Source organism: Panthera uncia (genome assembly GCF_023721935.1).
Source record: "Panthera uncia isolate 11264 chromosome C1 unlocalized genomic scaffold, Puncia_PCG_1.0 HiC_scaffold_4, whole genome shotgun sequence".
Taxonomy (NCBI): domain Eukaryota; kingdom Metazoa; phylum Chordata; class Mammalia; order Carnivora; family Felidae; genus Panthera; species Panthera uncia.
This window is the reverse complement of record NW_026057585.1, coordinates 54,416,855-54,431,214: the sequence shown is the minus strand read 5'-3', so window position 1 is coordinate 54,431,214 and position 14,360 is coordinate 54,416,855. Positions and strand designations below refer to the sequence as shown.

Genomic DNA, 14,360 nt, shown 5'->3' with positions numbered 1-14,360 from the left:
CTGTCTTAAATGCAGTAGATCATGATTATTAGGTCATATTGACTTTAATATCAGGTTATCACTGTATCGTAACATATTTGTTAACTTATGTATATACTGCATACATTTTGTATGTTTTAACACTTGATGTGAAAACAATTTAAAGGGATCTTGTCAGAATGTAATGAGAAAGAATTTATTTGCAGCATCAAGTTAAAGTTTAATAATTTATTCTCCCTGGGCACAGTATGAGTCTAATACGTTTGTGTAGGTTGTCATATAGAACTAAAAATCATAACAAGTTGTTGAATGTTTAAACAGCCTGACAGATGTGTATGTACATTTTCAAATTCAATAAAGACTCATCCCTTAATATATAGAAATTTAAATTCTTGTAGTTTTTTTAGTGACACGTAATAGAAGTATGATTATGCTATTTCTAATTTAAATCATTTAAATTCTAATCCTCAAGGATTACAAGATGCCAATCTTCTGACCAGAATATCACTTGTCAGTATTTATTTCTAAATAAGGTTTTTAAAGAAACTAGCAAATGGAAATAAAATTTTGAATTAAATCCAGTTTTTAAAGAATAAAATGCCCAAGTTACATAGTGACTTACCTTAGTCAATAAATATTCGGCATTATGTATTTTTCTCTACATGTCATGTATGTATAACATGTCATATGTAAACATGTATGATCTATGTGGATCCTACATAAATATTTTGTTTCCAAAGAGTACAAAAGAACAAAGGCAAGAATAGGTTTTAGTTTTTAAAACCGCAGCCGAACTGTCAAAATTGACTTTGGAGCCAGAATGCCAAAATGACTTTTTTTCACAAAAAAATTGGAAGCTTTCAAATACAAAATAATGCATTATTTAATATATCAATTGCTTCTTCTATTCGTCTTTTTTTTTTTTTTTTTTTTTACAATTCTTACACAGTAAGTTTCATTTTGTTCCTTTTAGGAGTACTAAGTTAGTTTTTTTCTGCATATAAAATATGCTCAGTGGAGAGATAATTCTGGAAGAGAAAATTTTTGTTTTATGATTCACAAATCATGTCCTTCTGTCCTCACTACTTTGCCAAGTATTCTAATTACACCACTAACTCACAATTGTCTAATCAAATGGCCTTTCCTCAGTCCACATTCTCTTGGATCTCTCTGCTACTTACTAATAAACAATATTCTTCTTCCAAATTTCACTTTCATTTCACTTCCACACTACTATTACACTCTCAGGATTATCCTTAGCCTGGATGCATTTTTATAGCCCTATTCCCTCCTAGTAAGTGATATATTCGGGCCAATGCACACTCTTCAATCATCTCTTCTACTCTGATCCTCAGAAAATCTATTTACTCTCATGGACTCCTCTATTTTCAATGAGTAAAGTTCCCAAATTTATATATTATTCCCAGATCTCTCTCTGGTTCCCCTTCTTACATTGCCTGTTTGCCATTCCTCCTTTTGATACCCTATAATCTCCTCAAATTCAACATATCAAAACTCATTAAAGCCTTACTGCCCCTGCTGGTCCTTCCTTTCTACCTTATCACACTCCTCCTTACTTCTGCATATTCACTAATGGTAGTATCATGCTTCCAGTCATCCAAGCTTAAAACCTGGAAGACATCTCTGTCTTTCTACTTTGTAAACCACCTCTCCTGTATCTGAAGCCACTAAATGGAATACAATCTTCCTCTGAAAGGTCTGTTAATATGATACCATTTCTTCCCATGTCTACTGCCCAAAGCCCACCAAGACCCACTTTTACCCTGAGTTTTAAATTATCTAAATAGTCTCCTAAGTTTGTCTATCTTCCTTCAATTTTCCTAAAACAAATTTACAATGGCTACATCCTACTTTGACCTATGATGTTCAAACTTGTCTATTAAAAGAGTTTAACAGAAAAAAAAAAAAAAGAGTTTAACAGCTTGAGAATAATGAAAGCATTTCCTTACAGTGCTGGGATGAAAATGGCTTTATATAAACACAAATTTTAGAATCTTACTAGGATTTTATCTTAAATCTTACAATTTATCTTAAAATTGCATGTGAATTGTGTATTCTACTCTATAAATCATCTCCATATTTAAAAAAAGTTATTTTTTCTCCAAATCTTCTAAAAAGTTATGTTCCTGGAAGATATGTCATGTTTACCCTGTGGTCTTGCAGATCTCATATAGCAAGAATGTATACCCCAATTCAAAGGGCATAAACCTACAGAACAAAATCCCAATCTCTTTCACGTATTCAAGAGTTTCTACAATCTGACCCCAAGTTATCTCTTCAACCATTTCTTGCCCAACACAAACCCTCTGCACTAATCAAAATTATCTACTTTTTAACACTGCCTATTTCCTAAAAGTGCATTTCCTAATGCCACTCCATTTATTTAGAATGCCTCTATATGACTATCTGCTTGGGTAGGTCCTACTTCAAGATCCAGATGATCTCACTTCCTTTACAAATATCTTAGTAAATGGGGGCTCCTCCCTCAATATTTACAGCATTACTGTCTGTACCTCTCAACTGGCATTTAGCAAATCAAGAAAAGACAGAAAAGTACATGTGGCAAATGATAAAAAAGAATCATGCAAAAATAGTAATAAAAACTCCAAGAGCATCAAAAAAGATGGTCAATCTACTTAATTTTAGTAAATCACTGCCAAATTTCTATACCAAGAGTTCACTCTGAGCCAGTGTGAATTTTACTAAGAGCAAGTGTACACATTACTCATTTCAGAGTTACCTACTGTTGTATAATCTGTTTCCTCCCCATCATCCTAGAAGCAGCATGTTCTCATGCTTATATCTTTCCCTCCTAATAGCATAACTCATGGAAATCAATTAGCTCATAAATTAATCAAAACTGTATGCATTAACCAGTATTTACTGAATTCCTAATATTTGTCTTCTTTATAAAAACTATTCCAAATATGGATTGTTACATATTTGACCTTCTATTATAGGATAGTCAAATTTCATTGTGATTTTTTCCATCATAAACAACCATAATCACCGTGTTTGTGTTTGTGATGTTGAGTGATCATCCAACACAACAGTTTTGAAAACTGAAAACAAGAAACATTATAATTAAAAATAATTTAAGGCAAAAAGAAAAAAAAATTAAAAACAAAATGACCAAACAGTTGGCCCTCTTATCAAAGTCCAAGTGTTCTCAAGGCAAATCAGCTAGGACAAAATTACTCAACTGGTGTGAAATGTTGAGTTCAAGGTCATGAAAGTAGGATTAACAATCTCCCATAGTATGCCTTTATAAAATCAGGTTTCAATGACATTTTAGAAAACATAAAATCAAGGATGCCATCTCAAACAAAACTGTTTTTCTAAATTCATATGTTTAACCCTGGAACAATCATACATCCAACAAAATGATTAGGTATATCTCAAAGAGCAACAATCTACAACCTTAAAGATGTAAAGCTGTACGTATTTTCATATAAACAACAAAGCCTCAGTCTCCACATTCCACATATGAGAATAATAATAATGTTGCCAAATGTACCCCACAGGGTTGTTGTAAACCTCAAGTAAAATATGGTATTTGAATGATTTTATGAACTAAACAATGTATATACGACAATAAATTTCATATATTGAAGAAAAAAAAATGATTCTGTAATTGTAAAACAAAACAAAACAAAACAAGGTATATACTTATAAAAACTAGATCTTGGATATCGCTCCATATCGCTATAAGTAAGGAATCTGTACAAATTTTTCCTAACTGAAAATATGCTAATTCTCAGGATAGGAGAACAAAACTGCTCTCCTACTCTGCTCTGCTACTGTTCTAGAACTTTATTCCTTCCCTCGCAGTCTGAGATAACACTCTTCACATTCAAATGCAAGCCCTTAACTAAAAAATCTTGGGTGGCTATGTTAAAATGGTAGAAAACAGAGCTCTCAACTCATAAACTTTTGTATTAAAATAAACTAGGACCAATCAAGATAGAATAAAAGCAAGACTGGTATATCTAGTGCAAAACTGGAAGAGTAGAGTACTACCAATAGCTTGGGACATCCATGAAAACTAAAAATAAATATAAAAACCTATACTCTAAAGCAGGGGCTATAAACTTGAATGGGGAGTAAAATACTTCTTGTCACTGAAATTTGCATTTCCTTAAATAATGAATGTAGGAAACTAACCACACCAGTATTAACTATACCTGAGACTTTGTTATTAACAGAAATGGTACATATTTTTATATCACAACGAGTACTGGTATCTCAGAATATTGTCACATGCTTATTACTGCTTAGAAAATATAGTAGTTTTTAGACATGTGGCTAGATATTTAACTCATTAGGAAAGAAACATGTCAGAACTTTAATATCTTGATAATTATAATTCAATGTAATTAATTTCCTTTGTTATTCTATTTTATTTTATGCACGTAAAAACATTATTCCAAAAAAGAGAGTCATAGGATTCAAAAGACTGCCAAGAGTACCATGATAAAAAATTTTAAGAACCACAAATTTAAGCAAGATCTACTGTCATATAACCTAGTTCAAGAAACATGAATTACATGGGTCATAGTATGAATATATACATTTTGAGTGGTGGGCAATCTGCTTCTAGAAACAAAACACTAGAGAAAAAATTCAATCAGTATGTAATAAGCTTATTAAACTACTTAACAGAAAAGATACTGAAGGATGGACAGGTAAAATGATACCATGACTAGACTTTGTTTTTATAGAACTACAGTAGTGCCTCCTAGGTGGCTAAGTTGGTTAAACATCTCTCAGTTTCGGCTCAGGTCATGATCTCACAGTTTGTAGGTTTGAGCCTTTTCTTGGGCTGTGCACTGACAACGCAAAGCCTGCTTGGGATTCTCTCTCTCTCCTTCTCTCTCTGCCCCTCCCCCATTCGTGTGTGTGCATGCTCACTCTCTCTCTCCCTCAAAATAAATAAAAAAAAATTTTTTTTAAATAAACTACTATAGGGAAAAAGGGAACAGGTAATACATAAAACAAGAATGATAATGGAGGTTAATTGTACTGTTCTACTTATTTATTATTTTTGAGAGAGAGAGAGAGAGAGAGAGAGAAAGAGAGAGAGAGCGAGACAGAGACAGAGAGAGAGAGAGAGAAAGGAAGCCAGGGAGGGGCAGAGAGAGAGAGAGAGAGAGAGAGAGAGAGAGAGAGAGACAGAATCCCAAGAAGGCTCTGCTCTGTCAGCACAGAGACCAACAAGGGGCTCCAACCCATGAACTACAGAGATCATGACCTGAGCCAAAACCAAGAGTCAGACATTTAAATGACTGGGCCACCCAGGCACCCCTATTCTATTTACTTTTGTGTATGTTTGTAATTTCCCATTATAAAAAGGTTAAGACTATATTTAGGTTAGTGGGGCACCTGGATGGCTCAGTTGAGTGTCCGACTTTGGTTCAGGTCATGAACTCATGGTTTGTGGAATCAAGCCCAACGTCTGGCTCTCTGCTGTCATTGCAGAGCCAGCTTTGGATCCTCTGTTCCCACCCCCCGCCCCCAGTCTCTCTCTCTCTTTCTCAAAAAAAAATAAATAAATAAAATATTTTTTAAATTGACTATGGGAGGGGTGCCTGGGTGGCTCAGTCAGTTGAGCATCCAACTTCGGCTCAGGTCATGATCTCGAGGTTCGTGAGTTCGAGCCCCACGTCGGGCTCTGGCTGACCGCTCAGAGCCTGGAGCCTGCTTCTGATTCTGTGTCTCCCCCTCTCTCTGCCCCTCCCCTGCTCACGCTCTGTCTCTCTGTCAAAAATAAATAAATATTAAAAAAAAAAATTTTTTTTTAATAAAATAAAATGACTATGGGAGCGCCTGGGTGGCTCAGTTGGTTGAACATCTGACTTCAGCTCAGGTCATGATCTCGCAGTTCATGGGTTCAAGCCCCAGGTTGGGTTCTGTGCTGACGGCTTGGAGTCTGGAGCCTGCTTCAGATTCTGTGTCTCCCTCTCTCTCTGTCCACCTCTCATACTCTCTCTCAAAAATAAATAAACATTAAAAAAAAATTTTTTTAAAGACTATATTCAGATTAGTAAACCTATAGGTTTACAAACGATTATTAAGAATTGTATGGGGCATATTCCTAACTGCTAACCAAGGACCAAATCAAAATGAATGGCATCCTTTCATTTTGTTTCTTACACTGATTGTTACCGGGTATGAACCACTGCATTCATTCTTATATTCTTAGTAACACAATATTTGCTAGATACAGTCTTTCTAAAACTTAGAAAAAAAAACAAAGACATGAAAGTTCAGTAGGTGATTACAACTAAAGCTACTGTTAGGAAAGAGGCCAATTCTAACAACCTTGCCAAGAATAGCGTGTGCTCTGTGACATAGCTCTTAAAAATCAAACACACAAGCATTTGCTCAATTAGATATACTTTGATCTTTATAACTCAAATGCAACAGTGGAGCTCAAGCACAAATTTGGAACATGAGTAACATTACACATAATCCAGTATCTAACTTTTAAATGATTTCAGATACTCAATAAAAAACATTTTTCCCACTGGTATTATTTGATTATCTTAATGTGACAACTGGACTAGTATTTTTCTGTGACATTGTGATAGCATAAGTATTTCCTTGATAAAGTAAGCACTTGCTGTAAATAACCTCCATTTGGCACAATAAGAAATACATGACATTAGCTAAAAACTGCCATATACCTATATACCCTCATTTATCCCTATAGAGGGTTTGAAAAGACCAGGCCCTTCCTGGATTAATACTATACAAGAATAAGTGAACAACTAATGTGTAGGGGGGAAAAAAAAACTTATTTAAATACAAAAATCTCTAATTTTAGGTATGGCTTAATAACAGATTTTTTAAAATATCTTTGAGAAATCTCAACAATTTCTTCAAAACATATTTTGAGGGGCGCCTTGGGTGGCTCAGTCGGTTAAGCGGCCGACTTCGGCTCAGGTCATGATCTCACAGTCCGTGAGTTTGAGCCCCGCGTCGGGCTCTGTGCTGACAGCTCAGAGCCTGGAGCCCGTTTCAGATTCTGTGTCTCCCTCTCTCTCTGACCCTCCCCTGCTCATGCTCTGTCTCTCTCTGTCTCAAAAATAAATAAACGTTAAAAAAATTTTTTTAAAAACATATTTTGAAAAAAATAAATAACAAATTAAACTAAAAAATATATTTTTTACATATATATCCTTTCAGACAGCTTTTTCTACATTGTCTGATAATAACCATAAAAATCAGAAGCCAAAGGTGTTCAATAATAGGAAATCTGTCATTTTCAGAATATACCTCTTTTTAACCTATGTTCTCTCACCTCAGCCAAATGTTTGTTTCAATCACATCCATTCATTCTCCCTCTATTCAGACGATAATTTTTTAAAATCTTTTTTACCTCATGAGACCCTTTAAAATACACTCAAGTTTTATACTAAAAAATAAATATAATGTGTAAATATCTTAAAACTCACATTAACAATGCTGAAATTTCTGGGTTTTTTTTTTTTCGGTTACAAATGTGAAAGCCCTCTGCAATGTCAGCTTTGTCATCTATAAAACAGAGATAATCATACTGTTTCTATGCAGGTTGCTAAGCACAGTTAATGAGATAATGATGGTATATGAACTAATGCCAACTTTTCTTTCTTTTTTGAACATTATTCACTGGGAAAATGTACACCTATAGATTTGTGTAATAACCACTAGTGTGTATTACCCCAAATTACGGCCTCCTGTGAAACATACCTTAAAAGGTTAAAAAGAATTCAGACTGAGCTAGAATATTATTGTGATCCAGCAACAATGTAGTCAGCAAATATATATGGAAACTTATGCAAATTTTTTACGATATCTATATGTTAGCTGGTATCTGCTGAGGTTTCATACATCTCCTTTTGTAATTCTAGAATTATTTCTATGCTAGATTTTCTAGATATGATAAAGGTTTTTTTAAACAAACTACAAATTCCTAAAACTTTTAACTGTCATGACACTCAAATTTTTTAACAGTATTAAGTACAATAAGCAACCTATATGATTTGATGTTCAGGTTACATGAGCATATAAGGCTCAAGTAATAATACAAAGCAAGCTACCTTCTTGCTTGGGATAACCTCCCTTCTTATTCTTAAATCATCCTCTTATCTAATTATACCCCCCAAAGCCCAGTATCCTTATGCCTTCAAACTATTCTCTCTCGAGTTGTGTAATACTTGGATAAATGTAATTTAATAAAGCCAATGATAATAATAATGACTTAACTTTTATCAAGCATTTTTTTTTAAGTTTACTTATTTTGAGAAAAAGAGAGAGAGAGAGAGAGAGAGAGAGAGAGAGCAATGAACAGGAGAGGGGCAGAGAGGGAGAGAGAGTATCCCAAGCAGGCGCTGTCAGCACAGAGCCCAATGTGGGGCTCAACCTCACCAACCGTGAAATCATGACCTGTGCCAAAATCAAGAGTCAGATGCTTCACCAACTAAGCCACCCAGGCACCTCTTTAATGGAGCATTTAATATGTGCCAGGCACCTTACAAAAACCTTTATATGTATTACCTTATTTAGTCCTCACAAATTTCTACAATATAGGTACTTTTATTATCCCTATGTAAAAAAAAAAGAGAGAAAGAAGAAAAACCAGTCAATCTCCAGTTTAAGATAATTCCTAAAAAGAAAATATGGTTGCAAAATATTGGTTACAGGAACCCATTTCCCACTTTTTCATGAAATATGCATTTCAAGTAACACTGAAACTATTATTTCCTTATATATCTTGGAGATTGATTTTATAAAAAACAACAACTGCATACAGTCAAATTTACAATTATTCATTTTTAACATCAAAGAAGATTTTTTGGCAAAAAAGTAACAGGAGGAAAAATATCAACAAAGTATAGAAACCATAATTCTGCTTCTATATTCTCATGTGCCTAACTTTATTTACTTCTTTGAAGACACCCTTATAGCAGAAAATTATTAATCTCTTTCTTAAACAAAATAATGCATCTTTCTTGCTTCAACAGCTTTCATGGGTAACCTACTACTAACAGAGCACTTAATGATCATTTCTGCACGCTAAGAAAGTTAGCAAACTTGACATCCTGTATCACAATTTACCAAAGTATGTTAATGAATTAAAGCATTTTACATAAGATCCTTAAAGGCTGCACATAAGATGAAAAAAGATTATATAAAATTCTAACGTGAAACAGGGCGCCTGGGCAACTCAGTGGGTTAAGCATCCCACTTTTGATTTTGGCTCAGGTCATGATTTCACAGTTTGTGAGCTGACAGTGCAGAGCCTGCTTGGGATTCTCTCCCTTTCTCTCTGCTCCTCCCCTGCTCATGCTCGCAATCTCTCTAACACAAATAAACTTAAAAAAAAATTCTAACCTGAAACTAATTTATTTTGATGAAAAATTTTAGAACCTAAAACAGTAGCTGTTTTCATTAAATGTTTAATAGGAATAAACCTAAACTTATTGATAAGTTTAGCTGATTCTACTATTTCTGGGAATAACTGCTCACTCATGAGAGAACAGTTCTTCTTTACACATTTGATGAATCGTTAATGCCTGGGATGAGTATCAGCTCTTTAATTAATTGAGTATTTAGATACAGTGCAAGCTAAAGCCACTGAGATATGTTAAAAGATATCTCAAGATCACTGTCAAGTTAATTAGCTATGAATGCATTCTTACACTTGAAAAGTTTACTGCCAGAATAGAAAATAATTATAGTTTTGAACAATCAATTATCTTTATTGATGCTAAACACTTCAAATGGTAAGGCATTCAGTCATAAAAACCAAAATCAAATACAAATAAACAAGTTACCTGAAACAGCTACTAATACATGTTTACTTAATTTCCAAAAACTCATACAGCTAAACCACAGTAACTTATAATTTATTAAATTTACACTTAAACCTTTTGGTGTATTAACTTATCCTTCTTCTCCAGGAGGAGTACCTGATATATTAAAACTGGATACATACTTAAGAGGAAACAATATGCTTTCTTATTTAGTGAGATGTGTACTCACTTGATACAGGTTCTCTACCCAGCTCCCATTCAAATCCTGAAACACGTCTAGATTTTCTATTTTGGCCCTTGTTTCCATTACTTCTTAGATATAATACTCGAGGATGCCATTCCTATCAACTGTATACTCAGCTCAATTATAAGGCGTTAAGGGGCACCTGGGTGGCTAAGTCAGTTAAGCATCCAACTCAATTTGGGCTCAGGTCATGTTCTTGCGATTCGTAAATTCAAGCCCACGTCGTGCTCTGCACTGACAGTGTGGAGCCTGCTTGGGATTCTCTCTCTTACTGTCTTTCGGCCCCTCCCCCACTCTTACTCTCTCAAAATAAACTTAAAAAAAAATAAGGCATTAAAAAATTATTAAACAAGGATAAATAATGATGTACATTTTGAGGCAAATAATAAGGTAAATAAAAGTGTTCTACCTGCTTTAATAAAAATATAACAATTATCTAGCAATAAGAAATTTTAACTTTATTCATATTGTCAATAAGTATAAATGTTAGATGTACTACCTCCCAAAGGATGAATAACATAGAAAATAAGACCTGGGTTCAAGTCCAGATAAATTTCTTAATCTCAGCCTTATTGTGGAGAAAAATAAATACAGCCAGAATTAAAAGATTCCTTTGGAATTATAAGATTCCTCTGACACTGAATAAATTAATTTAAATGAAAACAATTACATACTATAAAGCACTAAATAAATGTTATCATATCAGTACATCACATGAAAGTTCAAAACACCAGGGATAAAGAAAACAACTCAAAAAAGCCTTGAAAGGAAAAGATACCAACCAAAGATTAGCAGTCAGAAGTATACTGGACCACTCAAATGCTTCACTTAAAGTCAGAAGACAGTTGTGTCCTGTTTTCAAAGTCTTGACAGAAAATAATTTAAACCTTAGAATACTGTATCCAGCAAAATTAGTAATTCTGGAGTAAAGGTAAGATAAAACATATCATCAGATATAAAACTCTTAGAGAATTTACTCCTATACATCCTATTTCAGGAAGATACTGAAGGCTCACAGTAAAATAAGTAAAACAAGAAAGAAAAATATATGGGATATAAGGACTCCATCGCAAAAGAAATGCAAAGCAAATTTCCAGCATAATGGTCAACAGGCTCCAATATGACAACTGCACTGAGTCTAGCGAGCCTAGGAAAGTCCCTCTGCCGCACTTACAATTTAGTTCCCAGGGGAACAGACTATCTGATGCATTCTACTGTACTGCAAGAAGCTTTACAGAGAATTTTAGTGACAACACACTGAAAAGTAGGGAAAACTAAATAATGTAGCTATTCCAAGAAAATAAAAAGCTATACAAAACAAATGCAGGAATAGAATCATAGTAATCCACATGGCTAAGCTGCTAAAATTGTTACATAAGAATCACAAACGTAAAAAAAATAACATTAATTTAATGAAAAACTGGGATATAACTATACATGGAAGAGATGACAAGTGTATGTATTTTTTCCTGGATTTATGCAAGCATATATATTTCTAGGAAGGAAAATATAAGAGTTAAATCTTCATCTTCTGCAACAGTCAATAGATACTTAAAATTGAACAAGAATCAAGAAATAGTAGCATGGATGTGTTATTTAGAAACAAGAAATAAAAAAACAAAAGAAAGAGCAAAAAGAGTTGCCAGTGATTGACATACTGAAAATTAGATATCAAGGTAGGGAAAAGCTGGTAAAAATGAGATGAAAGACCTCCGTTTTTAATTTTAAGCCTACAGTACTTATAAAGTTTAAGTATAGTCATAAAATCATTTTAAAATACTTAAATATGCAAATAACAAAAATAAGCAGGAAGATGAAAAAAAAGACCACTCAACGTCCCCAATTTCCAAGCAGAAGCAAAACAGATAAACACAAGTTAGGGATGCTCTAGATAAGATACCTGTACTAGATAAGAGGTACAGCTGATAACCTCAAAATGGTTTCAGACACACTTTAGATTATATAATTTCTCCTTTATTCCATGTCCTTGTAAATACTTAAATCACAATTTATAGAAGAATAATTTCATGTTACTTTGTCTCTCTTAAAAACAATATATATTTTCTTTAGCCTATCTTCCAGAAATTTTACTCACACTAAGTGTCAATTACATGTAGTGTTTTGTACTCTGTACCCTCACAAGAAGACAGATATTATTATTATCTCCCATTTTTTAAATAAGATAACTGAGTGGCCAATAAATTAACTTACCTAAAGTCACCAAATAGTGCAAACTGGAGTCAGAAATCACACCCGTATCTCTATGACTGTAAATGCCACTCTCATAACACTACACAGTTCCTTATTTCTTAACTAATCGAATCAATATTTACTGTGTGCTTCCTGTGTGCTAGCACACTATTCTAGATGCTGGAGATAAAAGTGATAAAGGAAAGGAGCTCCTTGCTGGCTCAGTCAGTAGAGCATGTGACTTGATCTCAGGGTCCTGAGTTCAAGCCCCACCTTGGGTGTGGAGCTTACTTAAAAAAAAAAAAAGTGATAAAGGGAATAGACAAGTCCCTCTTAACAGTAATTACATTCTAAAGAAAAAGACAAAAAAAAAAAAAAAACCCAATCACATAACTATATAATGTAACGGCAGAAAACGACAAATACAAAGGGTGGTGAACTAGAGGAGAAAAGCAGATCTTTTTACTGAGGGTGAAGAGAGTGAGCCTCTCTAGACAGTGACCTTTCAACACATATACATCTGAATAAGGAATCAAACCACATGAAGATCTGAGGTAAAACATGTTAGGCAAAGAGAAGAACAAATGGAAAAGCCTTATGCAGACTGGAATTTTGTTTGTTAAAGGACAGTAAAAAGACCATTGACGTTAAAGCGACATGAGCAAAGCAGAGTAGGATATGAAGTTAGAGACAGGCAGGGGATAGAACATGTAGAATCTTATAGAGTATTACAGAAAAAGCATTTTTCTGCTTGTAATGGAAGTCACTGGAAGGTTTTATATTGAGGAATGAATAATCTAATTGATAATAATTAAAATTTCTCTGGCTAGGGGTGCCTGACTGGCTCAGTCAATAAAGCGTGTGACTCTTGATCTCAAGGTCATGAGGTCAAGCCCCATGTTGGGCACAGCGATTACTTAAAAATAAAATCTTCAAAAAAAAAAAAATCTCTGGCTATAATGTTGAAAATTGATTTGGGCAGGGTGGAAGGCAGATGATCAAATTAGAAAGGTACAGAAAAATCTGGGGCACCTGGGTCATTGGGTTTGAACCTCTCATCAGGCTCTGTGCTGACAGCTCAGAGCCTAGAGCCTGCTTTGGATTCTGTGTCTCCCTCTCTGTCCCTCCCCTGCTTGTGCTCTGTGTCTCTCTGTCTCTCAAAAAATAAAATAAAACATTAATAAAAAAAATTTTTTAATTAAAAAAAAGAAATGTACAGAAAAATCTGAGATGAGCAGCTGCCCAATATGCTAAGCCTCTAGCCTCCATGAAGCAACTGAGCATCCGAAATGTGGCTTATCTGAAACTGAATGTGCTTAGAGTATAAAATACACACCCAATTTTGAAGACTTTTTGTAGGAAAGAAAAAAAGTAAAATATCTCAACAGTTTTTTACATTTATTATATGTTGAAATAATATTTTAGATATATTAGGTTAAATAACATGATTAAATAACATGATTAAAATTAATTTCACTTGTTTCTTTTTGTTTTTTTTAATGTGGGAACTATAAAATTTTTAATTACAAATGCAATTCCCATTATATTTCTATATGACCATGTTGATCTAGATGGTGACCTGCCTAGAGTTTTAAAAGTGGAGAAGGTAAGATTTGGGATACATTTTGAAAGCAGAGCTTATAAAACTTGTCTGCAGAGTAAATGTGAGGACTAAGACAAAGACTGGGTGGCTCAGTCGGTCAAGCATTGGACTCCTGATTTCGGCTCAGGTCATCTCACGGTTCGTGAGTTTGAGCCCCATGTCGAGCTCTGCACTGGCAGTACAGAGCTTGCTTGGGATTCTCTCTCTCTTTCTGCCCATCCCCTGTTTACACTCTATCTCTCTCTCAAAATAAATAAAGAAAAAGAAAAAGAAAGAAATCATTTTGATTTCAAAACTTTGGGCGTCAGAAACTGGGCAACTAGGTGGTGAAATATGCTGTGATGGGGAAGTCTGGGTTGGAATCCTATGTCTGAGCTGCCCTGTTGGATATCCCAATGTCAAGTCATGAACTCTTAGTGTTAGAGAGTGGTCAGCCTATAAAGCCTACCCAACAATCTCATGTCAAGTATTCTAAGCAGTACATCAGTAAACATTGTTGATTATTGGTTAAACCACAGTGCAGGCA

General features: G+C 34.3%; 1 protein-coding gene across 6 annotated transcripts in view; it reads right to left on the bottom strand.

The window, feature by feature from the left end:
* Positions 1-14,360, bottom strand: part of DOCK7 (dedicator of cytokinesis 7) — a 227,697-nt gene that overhangs the window by 136,098 nt on the left and 77,239 nt on the right. The window lies entirely within an intron of this gene.